The 13116-nt window shown below is 39.9% G+C and overlaps 1 pseudogene; it reads right to left on the reverse strand.

The window, feature by feature from the left end:
• Window positions 1–947: 947 nt before the first annotated feature.
• On the reverse strand, window positions 948–12721 carry LOC111147779 (annotated as a pseudogene).
• Window positions 12722–13116: the final 395 nt, after the last annotated feature.

The raw sequence follows: 13116 nt of genomic DNA on the forward strand, positions 1-13116 counted from the left end.
TACCAGAACTGTGAAGAATTAAATGGAATGGAAATAAACATCTGGGAAAAGTCTAGGAGAGCAATCGTCCTATCCTTTGTGAGAAAAAGGTAACTCCGACTCCGAGGGAGCCTCAACCACTCCCACATGAATCCAAGAGCTCCCTGGCCCTCCTGTTTATCTCTTCCCAGAGTTAATCAGTGACCAATGGAGAGAAAAAGAGCTCAGGATCTTGGGACTGAGGCACCAACAGTGACTCAGGGGTGGCCCTTGATAAGGAGGCTCCCTGGCTAGCGCAGACTGCTACAAATCTGAGTATCCGGGGTGAGGCTTTCTTTTACAACAGAACAATGTCAGAAGGGAATAGGGTGTGGTCTGAAGGAGATCATTTCTTTTTTCTTTTTTATTTCCATTCTAAGTAACTAATTTCCATACAAGTACAACTTAAGAGTGGAATAAAGAGATAATGCAACACTTTTTAACTAGTTAAAAAAGCTATTTATAATTTTTTAAAAAGTTATTCATAATTACAAGAGGACCTTGTTTTTCAACTTCCTGTGTCTTAGTCAACTAGGATCACCCTGTTCACCCTGTGTATTGACAAAAGATAGAAAAACATTTGCATGCATTAGAGTAGATAACACAAAAGTTTTCTGAGGTGCCCCTCCATTTAAATACATGTTCTGTTATACACACCCACGCTTACGCAGACTTACGTCACCTCTCCATGTAGGATAAAGGCACCTCCCACAAATGAGTCTGTGCTAAATCAAATATGTAAAATGTCAAACACGTGAGACAGATCCACTGCTTTTTAAATTTTAAGTTTGTTGTTTCGGCCAATTTGTGACAGCTCTTCTAAACAGACACGAAGCGGGTTTTTTTTGTTTTGTTTTGTTTTGTTTTGTTTTTTCTCCCTTTCTTTGCCAGTGCAATCCTGAAAGTATGCCGGGGGGAGGGGCTCACGATCATCTCCCAGGTCCTTGCCCTAAGTGCTGAGGGTCCTTCTCAAACACTCTCCCATACAGGACCCACACTCAGAGAGGCACAGAAGCTCTGCTCCGGCTCTTGGGACATCCATCTCCTGAAATCCAATCAAAGAAATCAAAGGATTAACTCCAATGCAGAGCTTTGGTTTCCAGCCCAGAGGCTCTTCTCCAACAACCTCACTCTAAAATAGTAACACGCACACAGGATTTGGTGTCAGAAGACCCACGTGCCAGATTTAAAGGTCGAATAGGAGAGTGAGCTGGGTGAAAGTGCATCAAGTAAACTATGGCAGAAGTGGTTTAAAAAGATGTATTAAAAAATTCTTTTAACTCATGAAATAGTATCATTATTGCTCCTGTTATAACAACTTCGTAAAATAACATATCCATGAAGCAAGCTATAGGTGCATTTAACTTGGGCCTTCTACACCATGCAAATAAAGAGAACATTAGTTGCCATTGTCCACAAGTGATTTCTTTTTATAATTCTCCATATCCCTACTATTGCCTTGGATCTCAACACCACATTTATGTAGAAAAATGAACCCCAAATTTTCCATCACAGCCTAAACACATCTAGAACTGGGATGCTTCAGTGGCTCAGTCTGTTAAACAGCTGCTTCAGCTCAGGTCATGATCCCAGCATCCTGGGATCGAGTCCCACATCTGCCTCCTTGTCCAGCATGGAGCCTGCTTCTCCCTCTGCCTCTGCCTGCCCCTCTGCCTGCCTGTGCCCTCTCTCTCTGACAAATAAATAAAATCTTAAAAAAAAAAAAAAAAAGGCATCTAGAACCACAACTTTGCTTCCATATTATAGGTCCCCCTTGCCTTTAAAGTTTTGCCATATAATGTAAGTCACAGCATTGCAAAACTGCTTCATAATTTCAAAGATTTTCATGATGCCAAGTCTACCCGATCTGCTCAAAGAAATTTATCATCCTGAATTCCTCCTACCTCATCATGTCTCTCAGGAACAAGTTGACTTCCACTGAGAATGATCTGTAGAAAACATAACATGTGGCAAACGTGCCACTAAGGGAGAATTATTCAAACATGGTGAAAGCTGACCCCACAAACTCCCCACAAGTTCTCAGGTCAGCGGTTTGACACTTCAGTAATGTGCATATCTATGTAAGCAAAGGAGAAACAGAGGTGGTCAGAAATCTTGGAAATATTTTCTCCGGAAGAGACACAATCTTAAGGAATAGAGGAAAATTTGTTAAGTTGTGTCTGTCAGGGAGGAAGATTTTCATGTCCCCTTCATGGTCCTTCTAGTCAGAGTAAGAACTGAGTTGACATGAGACAGATTAACAGCAGAAAGTCAAATTGAATTTTGTACTTATGGGGAATCCACACAGACGTGGAAATTCCAAAGGCAGTCAGGCGAAATAAGGTACACATGTCATTCTGAAATTAGGAGAAAGGCATAGGGGTCTTGGGCTTCAAAGAGATGGAATGCAATTCAGAGGAAGAGGAAAAAGAATAACCATTTGGTAAACAAATGTTTGCAGAGCCACTCAGAAACAAGGGACAGAGACAATTTGTTCAAATAGGACTTGTGAGGGGTTCGGTTCCTCCCTGTCTGCCACTCTTCATTCATGTTACAACGTAGTCAGAGTTATCTACGGTGATAGATCTTCTCCTAGAGGAGATCTTCTATCTGAATTCTTCTTAGGCAGTTGTGGGGGAGATAAAGAGCTTTTTCTGAGTCTGCTGACTTTTGATTTCTTTTTATCTCACAATAATCTTCATGCCAAAATGGCTCATCTTAGTGTAGCCAGCCTTTGTTTCCTACACCTCTGAAGCAGTCTTTTCAAATTGCGGGTCATAGCCATTAGTGAATCCTAAAATCAATTCAATGGGTCAAGATTAACTCTTTTTTAATAAAGTGAAAAGCAATAAACTAGATTTTTAAAAAGTCAGAGCACCATTGCTCATAATTAGAGATACTTTATTTTATTTTATTTTTTGAAAGATTATGTTTATTTGTCAGAGAAAGAGAGAGAGCACAAAGCAGGGGAGCAGCACACAGAGAGGGAGAAGCAGACTCTCCACTGAGCAGGAGCCCCTTGTGGGGCTTGATGGGACTCTGGGATCACGATCTGAGCGGAACTCATACACTTAAGCTTAACCGACTGAGCCACCCACGCCTCCCTAGAGATAGTTCTGATGAAGGATAGTTGGAAGGCAAGCTGGGAGAAGGGCCCCACCCTAAAAGGAAACCACCCTTGAAAGGATTTTACACCACCCTGGAAAGAGCCCTCCACCCTTTCCCCTGTGACAAAAAATCTGATTGGATGACAAGTGCAGGGAGGGTTAATAAAATTGAAACAGCCTGCCAACAAGCTCATTAAAAACCCCTAGACTTAGAAACACCGGTGGCAACCTACCCTTTCAGGTCCCTTGATTCCTTGGGAGCTTTGTACTATCACTTTGCTCTCACTCAGTAAACCTTGCTTTGCTGCCCATCACTCCATCTGGTCTACCTCCTCCTTGTTCAAAGCAGCATGACCAAGATCCCGGGGCACCGATGGGGAATCCTGTAAGATTTCTAATTCTAATTTGAACTTATTAATAAAATATTTGTTTAAAGCCAATCTATTATAAATCATTCACTCATCTTGACTGCACTGCCTTGTGACGGGAAATGAAGTTCCTATTCTGGACTCCAGTTGAAGACCTTTTGGAACACATTGCTCTAAAGCCACCTGACACAAAACAAGAAAGCACGGAAGTTGCAGCCTTTTAAACTTCCTGAGTCTGGATGGTCGAGAATGGATCAATCTGCTTTGTGTTTTCCTTTGCAGCCAAGAAAATGAATTCCGTTTTTGCTAAAGCTAAACAAATAAGGCATTCTGGGGGGAAAACTTCAGTAATCAATGTTAGCATTATACCAACTAATTGAATCCAGCACAATTTTTATTTATTTTAAATGCAGTGATGGTCTAGTTAAAAAAAAAAAAAACTGATAAATAAAAATATCCATTCTAACTCACTGAAGCATTTTTTTCCCTCAAGTAATATTGACCTTCGTGTGCAGTCCATCAACAGCCCCTAATACATACATCTCATCTGTTCACTTCTCAGACATCTTGTAAGTTAAGTGACAACACAGGACTTTCTGACAAACTGTGTAATTTCCCTTGTTTCTCTTAAGCTCAGTGAAGGTGAGCTTATCAAAATAAGTCATTCCCAGAAAATCTGACTGCTGGGACAAGAAAGGCTTGAAGCTTCTGGCATAAGCACTCCAATCCACAGCCTCCGGGTAGGCGGGTTCATTTTGAAGCTGGGACTTCAATACTGATGTCAGCTGGCCAACTCTCTGTTTCCATGTCATAGCAATACACTTGGACCACTTCCTGTACGCAGATTCCACTCCCTACAGAAGTGAACGCAAAGTCACACAAATACTGGTTCCAAATTTTGCATGGTCTCAAACCAATGGAATCATTTTCATTAGAAAATAGGTACAACTTTATCAATCCATAAGCACTTTCAGGATAATCAAGGAGATAGCTTGTTACACTGGCATAGCTCCAATTTGACTCTGCGCCTCCCATAATGATCTGAAATTATCAATTGACTTAGGTGGCTTGTCTTTTTTACGTAAACTACCCCCTTTTCAGCCAACTTAACAATTAGAAAACTCCCCAAATACAAAGAATAATTTTAGCTCCCCACCGACCTGTCTTAATTTATTTGTGGTTAAGTTTCTTCCACTGGATCAACAAGTAACCAAGCAGTCAAGAGAGGAGCCTGCCTTACCTTGAATGCAGATGCTATGAAGGATAAATTTTAAAGATTTGCTTAAGTTTAAATTGATTTTATCGCCTCAACAAGATTTATTTCAATATGACTAATGGATGCTGGCTGCAAAGTTCTTTAAATCTGGCCTTGGTTCTTTGTGTTGTTTTGTTTCATTTTGTTTATGTCACTTGACTTTTCTTCTTTTTTTAATATTTTATTTATTTATTTATGAGAGACAGAGAGAGAGAGAGAGGCTGAGGCATAGGGAGAAGCAGGCTCCCTGCTAAGCAGGGAGCCCGATACAGGACTCCATCCAGGGACCCTGGGATCATGACCTGAGCCAAAACACAGATGCCTTATCATCTGAGCCACCCAGGCACCCCTTGACTTCTCTTTAATTCCAATTTTCCTTCATATGAAATTGAGATAATAACGTCCACCTCCTTCTGTACTCATAGGGATAATGTTTTTTAAATAATGTCAGTTCAGAAATCTATGCTATCATTAATTTTGTGACATTAGGGCTTATAAAAGCATTATTAAAGAAAAATGTGGCTTGAAAATCAATGAAGACTTCCCGAGACTGTCATGACCAGCGGGTTCGGGATGGGTGTGAATTACCTGTCATGTGCATGCTGGTGTTGTGGGTATTCGCAGCAAGGAGGTTGAATCTCATGGCTCTGGCCCATGCAGAGTGGAAGGGAACAGCTGAGAGAAGGTGCAGCGTGTTGTACCATGTCACAGGGTAGAGAACGCTGTCAACGTGAAGATCAACCACCACTACAATGGCCAGGTCATGGGGAAAAAGTCAAAGCTAATGAAAATGCCAGACTTCCCAAAGGGAGGGTCAAAAGTCACAAATTCTGGATCCTTGGAGAAATCAAATTGAATTTCAGGTTCAAAAAGATTGTACTGCTAACAAAAAGCAAAGAAGGGGAAAATTAGTAAGAAAACTGCCAAATAGAGGTGCTCTGTATCCATAAAAATTTTCCCCTTCATGCTGATGTGCATATTTAAAACAATTACACAAAAGATTTGTATGAATCACACCCAGCATACCACTGTGAGTTTTATTACCATGATGTTAATCAAAAACCAGTTTCCCTCAACTAACAAATGAAATCATATCTACAAATGATATTCAAAAAGTGAGTATTTCTGTCTTAACATCACAGGTTGAAATTTTGAACCTTACAAATTTCAGATTTTTTATTGGTATGTTCTTGAAATACCAACAGCACTGGCAGTGTGAAGTCTAATTCGTGTTAATAAGATTAACTTTGCCATATCCCCCTATGATACTGCTAGGTTTATATAAGTGAAGTACATTTAAAGTGAATTTAGACAATGTCATAGCGAAACCTTGCTAATCAATAAGCCATTTGTGATTTTCCCAGCTTGATTATTGTCCCCAAATTCCACTTTGCCTGGACTCAGGAGTATTTGCTCAGGTTTTGATTAGGTTCGATGTGTACTTATACATATTCTGGCAACACGTCCTCCACTTCAGATAGGATAGCTGACTCCTCCCTGCTCCATCTGGGTGGTAGCTTATCCTCCCTCCTGCAGTGATCAGCTCAAGGACGGCAGGAAGCCTAACTGGACTCATGGCATGATGAGCCTTTCGCCAGTGTTCTAGGAGTAAGAAATGCACTCTTCCTCTCAATTTTGCTGCTACAGAATGTAAGCTTTGTGTTGGGCACTATGTGTCCTCTAAAAGGACAGCCTGAGTAAGAGCTGGAGGACAGGCTAAGAGAGCTAGAGGAATGGCTGACATCTTTAAAACCTCTGAGGGATAGACTACATCTGAAACTAGACCCACCCTTCCTATGTTTTAGAGTTTTTCAGATACATAAGGAAATTCCATGGAGTGTTTTTAAGTAAATTTCATTTGGGGTTTTCTATTGTTGCAATAAAAACCGTCCTAATGGGGGTATCTGGCTGGCTCAGTTGGTAGAGCATATGGCTCTTGATCTCTAGGTCATGAGTTCAAGCCCCATGCTGGGCATAGAACTTACTTGAATTTTAAAAAGAGAGAGAAGAAAAGACAAGCCCTAATGGAATGAATGACTGACTACAGCTTAGTAAAATGTTAACAAACTGAGCCAGAAAACTAACCTTGGTATTAAATCACGGATGAAGCTACATTTTGCCTTCTTTCTCAGAGACTATTAAAATCTTTGTGAGAATATTATCCCATCGTCTCAATTTTCTGCCATATTCTGTTTAATAATTAATTCAAACTCAGAACACTTATAGGAGACCAAGGTAAATAAAATCCCCTGTTCAACTAAAACATAATAATTAAGAAATTCATTCATTATAGTTGTTTCACCCACATTCAACAGAGGAGTATATATACATACCATATACCAAAGATAAGCAAATGAAGAAATTCTCACCTTACGGTAGCGTGCCAACAGCCCACCCTCAGAATCAAACACCACATCAATGTTGTATTGGTAATGACCACCATGAGGACACTGAGGGTCACTGGCACTGCCTGACTTCTTGCCCCAGTATTTGCTACAATGTAGATAGAGTTGTCCTTGGCCAGACAGCTGAGACTTTGTTGCACACTTTTGGGTACACCCGGGTGTACCCAAACCTAACTTAATACATATTGCCTCAAGCTTACTATATTTTAGTGATTTCTAATCTTCCAAAATGGCACTTTATTTGTCTGTTAGTTAAAATACAAGCTCTAGGTTAAGAATTTAATCAAAAAAGATCTAACATTTCACAAGCAATATAATCTTCATCTTTATGAAAACTGATCTCTTTTATTTTGCTTATTTTTTGAAGTACAATTGACACACAATATTACATTGGTTTTATGTGTAGAAAATAATGGTGGGACAACTCTATACACCATGCTGTGTTCACCACCAGTGCAGCTGCATTGGGCACCATACACCACTATCAGCATACCACTGACTACATCCCCTATGCTGTGCCTTTATTCCATGACTTATTCATTCCATAGCTGGAAGCCTGTACCTCTCACTCTCCTTCACCTGATTTGCCTAGGCCCCCTAAAAGCTAATCTATTTTAATATACCAGACTCTCAACTGCCATGTGAGACTGAAGCATAGGAAAAGAGTTGGATTAAGAGGAAAAAGAAGAGAAGCAATGCTTTCTCTCATAAAGTGCTTACAGACAGTTAAATGAAGGGGTTGAAATAGAACACACTCTCCCCCTCCTCCTCCTCCTTCTCCTCCTCCTCCTCCTCCTCCTCCTCCTTCTTCTTCTTCTTCTTCTTCTTCAATATTTTATTTATTTATTTGAGAGAGAGAGAGAGAGCAAGGGGAGGGGCAGAGGGAGAGGAGAGAAAAAATCTCGAGCAGACTCCCTGCTGAGCACAGAACCCAATTCAGGGCTTGATCCCATGACCACAAGATGATGACCTGAGTGGAAACCAAGAGTCAGATGCTCAATGGACTGAGCCACCCAGGTACCCAACACACTCTTCTTTTTTTTTTTTTTAATTTAATTTTATTTTTTATAAACATATAATATATTTTTATCCCCAGGGGTACAGGTCTGTGAATCACCAGGTTTACACACTTCACAGCACTCACCACAGCACATACCCTCCCCAATGTCCATAACCCCACCCCCCCAACCCCCCTCCCCCCATCAACCCTCAGTTTGTTTTGTGAGATTAAGAGTCACTTATGGTTTGTCTCCCTCCCAATCCCATCTTGTTTCATTTACTCTTCTCCTACCCCCTTAACCCCCCATGTTGCATCTCCTCTCCCTCATATTAGGGAGATCATATGATAGTTGTCTTTCTCCAATTGCCTTATTTTGCTAAGCATGATACCCTCTAGTTCCATCCACGTCGTTGCAAATGGCAAGATTTCATTTCTTTTGATGGCTGCATAGTATTCCATTGTGTATATATACCACATCTTCTTTATCCATTCATCTGTTGATGGACATCTAGGTTCTTTCCATAGTTTGGCTATTGTAGACATTGCTGCTATAAACATTCGGGTGCACGTGCCCCTTCGGATCACTACGTTTGTATCTTTAGGGTAAATACCCAGCAGTGCGATTGCTGGGTCATAGGGTAGTTCTATTTTCAACATTTTGAGGAACCTCCATACTGTTTTCCAGAGTGGTTGCACCAACTTGCATTCCCACCAACAGCGTAGGAGGGTTCCCCTTTCTCCACATCCTCGCCAGCATCTGTCATTTCCCAACTTGTTAATTTTAGCCATTCTGACTAGTGTGAGGTGATATCTCATTGTGGTTTTGATTTGTATTTCCCCGATGCCGAGTGATATGGAGCACTTTTTCATGTGTCTGTTGGCCATCTGGATGTCTTCTTTGCAGAAATGTCTGCTCATGTCTTCTGCCCATTTCTTGATTGGATTATTTGTTCTTTGGGTGTTGAGTTTGCTAAGTTCTTTATAGATTTTGGACACTAGCCCTTTATCTGATATGTCATTTGCAAATATCTTCTCCCATTCCCCAACACACTCTTCGAATGAGGAGGATCTTTTTTATAATTCAAGGCATAGTTTTACTAGGAAGCAACAAATATTATGTCAATTATATTCCATAGAGAACAAATGCAGCATTATGTACTCAAAATATTTCAGGAAGGAGGGAAGGAAGGAAGGAAGGTAAGTAGAAAGGAAGGAAGGGAGGGAGGAAAAGAGAAAGAAAAGGGCTTCATTATGCTGGCTCAGTTTCCTCTTCTGTCTGTACAACATAAAAGCTTTCTTCCTGCCTTAGAGGCTGCTCATGAGAAACCCCAAGATAAATACATACTATGAAATTGCTTCTCAAAGTAGTGTCAAATCCATCCACACTGGGGGCATTATCTGAGAAATAAGAGATTGAGGTGATGAAATGGGTGGAATGATAGGTGGTTTCAAATATCTGAAAGGCTCTAATCTGAAGGACTGAGTCATATGTATGAACACAAAATAAAGGCAGCACGAAGACTAAAGTTATAGAGACAGATATGCAGAAAAAATAAAAAAATTAGCATCCAGAACATTCTGTCAAAGGAGTGGATTCACTGGTCACTGGTAATTTCAAATATAATATGGCACATGCAGGCACTCAGAGTCTATTAAGTTACAGGGCTCAAATGGAAATTAACTGTGCTTGAATTTCTGCCATGCTAATTATGAATATGAGACCTTAAGCCTCCTTTCTTCCCCTGATATTTAAAATGGAAATAGTTACACCTGCCACATAAATTGAATGGGATAATATGTATAGTGTACCAGGTACAGTTCCTGCAAGTAGGTACTCAATAAAAAAATAATGGCCAATATGGATTTTGTAACTACAAGAAGACAACCCAGGAAACTGATGGGTTCTCTGCCTTTAGAAGCCGTTGGGTTCTCTCCATCATCTCTCAGCTCCTCTACAGTTCACGTTGAGCTAATCTTTGAATAGAAAGGACAGATTTATGACTATTGCTTCAGACCATTTCTTTTCTTTCCCACCCTTAGGAAAAACAGGGCAATACTGTTAATATTGACATTCACTAAGACCTTCAATAAAACTACCATGTATTTTCTTTCTATGTATGTATTTATTTATTTATTTATTTATTTATTTTTCTGATAAATAATTAGGGTATTTTAATTTCTCATGTTAGTTTCTCAAGGGTAAAACTCAAGGAGGTGTAGGACATGTCAATATTCTAAATGATAGTATTTAAATACACAGGGATGGGCATGTGGTCCTCTAATATCTCCCTTAAAGAGAAATATTAGTAGGGAAGAAATGGTGGCTTTTTTTTAACCAATATTACCATTATATTAAATATTAGATTTCTTCTTTTATAACTCAGAATTGAAAGCTTACCATTTGAATAAATTCTGCAAGACGCTAAGAAGTTAAAATTTCATGGGCCACCTACCTTCCCAACTTAAAATAATTCATCGGAGATTAATTATTAGGCTTCGGGACATTTTGCCCTAGGAAAGTCAGTTTTATCAGCCGAGGAAAATAGAGCGAATTTTAGTACCAGCCTCTTGAATTATTGCAAATAATGAGTCCTTCCTGCTCTGGGAAAAATACCCATAATCAAATAAACATTGGATTATAGTTCCATGGTTACTGTAAACACAGACCTTACAACACTCAGAGAATATTTTTCCAAAGATGAAAATCCTGGGGCAAGACTGACTCACACAGTAGAGCTCCCATGTTGCAGCACTGGACTTGACTGCCCAGTCAATTTCAAATGTCAAAATTATTAAAGACGTTCCTTTTTTTTTTTTTTTTTTAAGATTTTATTTATTTGACACACAGAGAGAGCGATCCCAAGTAGGCAGAGAGGCAGGCAGAGAGAGAGAGGCAGAAGCAGGCTCCCTGCTGAGCAGAGAGCCCGATGCGGGGCTCGATCCCAGGACCCCGAGATCATGACCTGGGCTGAAGGCAGAGGCTTAATCCACTGAGCCACCCAGGCACCCTAAAGACGTTCCTTTTGTGTGTGTGTGCTCAACAGATATAATTCTGAACAGAAGTGTATAGGTTTGCTAATTTAATTTGCAAATTAAATTACTTTTTAATGCATAGATTTTGCCTGTTGAAGGAATTACATATGAACTATTTAACAAAGTAAATACACCTACAGTAACTTCATCAATCTTTTTTAAGTTTTATACAGATTTTCCCTAAAAAAGTCATGCTGAAACTACAGCTATTAATAATTACTTACATCTCTCAGACAAGAAAACAAAGATGTTCAGATCCAGTTCTTTTTGTTAAAAAGAGGTAACAGTGACAGCTGATGTAGGTGACAGCACAACAGTATTTAGATTCTATGTGTATTACTTCACTTGACAGTCTTGTCTACTATCTCCGTTTTATGGATAAAGAAACAGAGAGGTCAAGTGCATAGGTTATCTGCTGAACATCACTCAACTAGGAGGTGGTGGGTTGTGGTCTCAGAATTTCCACTCGCCCTACTGATCACATTGCACATGATAGTGATGTCAAAGCTCTTTGGAAACATAAGCTCATTTATCTTTTTACCATTCCTGCAAAGGAGGCAGGTGTTTATGGGTGAACTTCCTTTATCTGGGAACAGAGGTCCCAGATATTACAACTTTTTCGCTTTATTGAAAGCCAGTTAAGCACATTATAAAAACTCTATATGCACATACTGTTCATTAAGAAGACTATAATAAATAACCAACCAAACATCATCGTCTCACGTCATGCCAGATGGTACATATTATGAGGCATTAGAAGCTTGTAAGTCCAGATCCGTAGACTGGTTACCAGCAAGAATACTAGTCAAGCTTAATGGATTTGCTATTTGATTTTACAGTATCACAATTTTTTGTTCAAAAATCAAAGGGGTAATGATGTTACCTCTGGGGAATCGCTACATGGAATTCAGTTCACGTCAGGGTGTGGGATATCTTCCAGATGGGGTAAATGGTCTCTCTTGTGAAGACCCAGGCATAAATTCCATCTTCTGGAGTAACAATGATCTATGCGCCCTGTTCAAAACAAGTGGCAGCAAAAAAAGGTTCTTCATAAATCCGAAATACCCACACTCTTTCCAAGTTTCAAGTTTCCTTTACGGTACCCCAACGACCATAAGCAAGGGCATAATATCTGCCTGGAGGCCAGTTTATGTATTTATTTATTTTATTTATTTGAGAAAATGAGAGACAGAGAGCATGAGAGGGCAGAGGGTCAGAGAGAGAAGCAAACTCCCTGCTGAGCAGGGAACCCAATGTGGGACTCGATCCTGGCACTCCAGGATCATGATCTGAGCTGAAGGCAGTCGCTCAACCAACTGAGCCACACAGACACCCTAACTACTTTGTCCAAAACATCTATGTTTTTGTTCATCAGGAGCGAAGCTTCTTCTTTTGGAGCTGGTGTTGCTGTTCTGTTTGGTAATATAACAGCACGTTCATAGAGTGCAGCTGTAAAAGTGTCCAGTGCACCCACACTCAGGATAGAGGGCAAATATTGCCACGTATTTTGGAAAATATGACATAATCACAGTTAAAATTTAGAGACCTTCCATAAGCTCAGATCCTCATATGGATCTAACCACCGAAGAAACTTTCAGGGTAAAGCCCTGCTTGCTACCAGCTATTTGTATTTTCTCACAAATACGTTACACAACACATTAAGAAAGAATGTTGCACAAGAAAACGGACAGCTGAAAGTACATACTCGGATTGACTCAGGTATGCAGTGCTGTTGCTGACACTGATTCAGAGGTTCATTCTGCTCTCAAAGTACAATTAATGAGCTGATCAGATGAGTCCACCCCAATCCAAAAAACTCTTGGACTCTCTCTCTTTTTTTTTTTTTTAATAAAACACATTTTCCTGGTAATTCGACATTTCCATTAGTAGAGCCAATACTCAACTCTTCTAAAAGGCAGCCATCACAACA

The sequence above is a fragment of the Enhydra lutris genome, unplaced genomic scaffold, assembly GCF_002288905.1.
Source record: "Enhydra lutris kenyoni isolate GAN:26980312 unplaced genomic scaffold, ASM228890v2 scaffoldscaffold17, whole genome shotgun sequence".
In the NCBI taxonomy this organism is placed as follows: Eukaryota; Metazoa; Chordata; class Mammalia; order Carnivora; family Mustelidae; genus Enhydra; species Enhydra lutris.